Consider the following 2,248-nt stretch of genomic DNA (forward strand, 5'->3'; position numbering starts at 1 on the left):
CTTCGTTTCTCCGTTTCTTTCTTGATTTCGCCGTTTCTTTCTTCGTTTCTCCGTTTCTTTGTTCGTTTCTCTGTTTCTTTGTTCGTTTCTCCGTTTCTTTCTCCGTTTCTCGGTTTATTTCTTCGTTTCTCCATGTATTTCTACATTTCTCCGTTTCTTTCTTCGTTTCTCCGTTTCTTCCTTCATTTCTCCGTCTGCTTGTTCGTTTCTCCGTTTATTTCTCCGTTTCTCCGTTTCTTTAATCTTTTCTCCGTTTCTTTCTTCGCTTCTCCGTTCCTTTGTTCGTTTCTCCGTTTCTTTCTTCGCTTCTCCGTTTCTTTGTTCGTTTCTGCGTTTATTTCTTCGTTTCTCCATTTATTTCCCCGTTTCTCCGTTTCTTTCTTCGTTACTCCGGTTCTTTCTTCGTTTCTCCGTTTCTTTCTTCGTTTCTCCGTTTCTTTCTTCGTTTCTCCGTTTCTTTCTTCGTTTCTCCGTTTCTTTCTTCGTTTCTCCGTTTCTTTCTTCATTTCTCCGTTTCTATGTTCGCTTCTCCGTTTCTTTCTTCGTTTCTCCGTTTCTTTCCTCGTTTCTCCGTTTCTTTCTTCGTTTCTCCGTTTCTTTCCTCGTTTCTCCGTTTCTTTCTTCGTTTCTCCGTTTCTCCGTTTCTTTTTCCGTTTCTCCGTTTCTTTCTTCGTTTCTCCGTTTCCTTGTTCGTTTCTCCGTTTATTTCTTCGTGTCTCCATTTATTTTTCCGTTTCTTTCTTCGTTCCTCCGTTTCTTTGTTCGTTTCTCCGTTTCTTTGTTCGGTTCTCCGTTTCTTTCTTCGTTTCTCCGTTTCTTTCTTCGTATCTCCGTTTCTTCGTTCGTTTCATCGTTTCTCCGTTTCTCCGTTTGTCGGTTTATTCCTTCGTTTCTCCATTTATTTCTCCGATTCTCCGTTTCTTTCTTCGTTTCTTTCATCGTTACTCCGTTTCTTTCTTCGTTTCTCTGTTTCTTTCTTCGTTTCTCCGTTTCTTTCTTCGTTTCTCCGTTTATTTCTTCGTTTCTCCATTTATTTTTCCGTTTCTCCATTTCTTCCGTCGTTTCTCCGTTTCCTTGTTCGTTTCTCCGTTTATTTCTTCGTTTCTCCATTTATTTCTCCGTTTCTCCGTTTCTTTCTTCGTTTCTCCGTTTCTTCCTTCGTTTCTCCGTTTCTTTGTTCGTTTCTGCGTTTATTTCTTCGTTTCTCCATTTATTTGCCCGTTTCTCCGTTTCTTTCTTCGTTACTCCGGTTCTTTCTTCGTTTCTCCGTTTCTTTCTTCGTTTCTCCGTTTCTTTCTTCGTTTCTCCGTTTCTTTCTTCGTTTCTCCGTTTCTTTCTTCATTTCTCCGTTTCTATGTTCGCTTCTCCGTTTCTTTCTTCGTTTCTCCGTTTCTTTCCTCGTTTCTCCGTTTCTTTCTTCGTTTCTCCGTTTCTTTCCTCGTTTCTCCGTTTCTCTCTTCGTTTCTCCGTTTCTTTCTTCGTTTCTCCGTTTCTTTTTCCGTTTCTCCGTTTCTTTCTTCGTTTCTCCGTTTCCTTGCTCGTTTCTCCGTTTATTTCTTCGTGTCTCCATTTATTTCTCCGTTTCTTTCTTCGTTCCTCCGTTTCTTTCTTCGTTTCTCCGTTTCTTTGTTCGGTTCTCCGTTTCTTTCTTCGTTTCTCCGACTCTTTCTTCCTTTCTCCGTTTCTTCGTTCGCTTCATCGTTTCTCCGTTTCTCCGTTTGTCGGTTTATTCCTTCGTTTCTCCATTTATTTCTCCGATTCTCCGTTTCTTTCTTCGTTTCTTCGTTTCTTTCATCGTTACTCCGTTTCTTTCTTCGTTTCTCTGTTTCTTTCTTCGTTTCTCCGTTTATTTCTTCGTTTCTCCGTTTATTTCTTCGTTTCTCCATTTATTTCTCCGTTTCTCCATTTCTTCCGTCGTTTCTCCGTTTCCTTGTTCGTTTCTCCGTTTATTTCTTCGTTTCTCCATTTATTTCTCCGTTACTCCGTTTGTCTCATCGTATCTCCGTTTCTTTCTTCGTTTCTCCGTTTCTTTTTCCGTTTCTCCGTTTCCTTGCTCGTTTCTCCGTTTATTTCTTCGTGTCTCCATTTATTTCTCCGTTTCTTTCTTCGTTCCTCCGTTTCTTTGTTCGTTTCTCCGTTTCTTTGTTCGGTTCTCCGTTTCTTTCTTCGTTTCTCCGATTCTTTCTTCCTTTCTCCGTTTCTTCGTTCGCTTCATCGTTTCTCCGTTTCTCCGTTTGTCGGTTTATTC

Source organism: Ptiloglossa arizonensis, unplaced genomic scaffold (assembly GCF_051014685.1).
Source record: "Ptiloglossa arizonensis isolate GNS036 unplaced genomic scaffold, iyPtiAriz1_principal scaffold0027, whole genome shotgun sequence".
NCBI classification, from domain to species: Eukaryota; Metazoa; Arthropoda; class Insecta; order Hymenoptera; family Colletidae; genus Ptiloglossa; species Ptiloglossa arizonensis.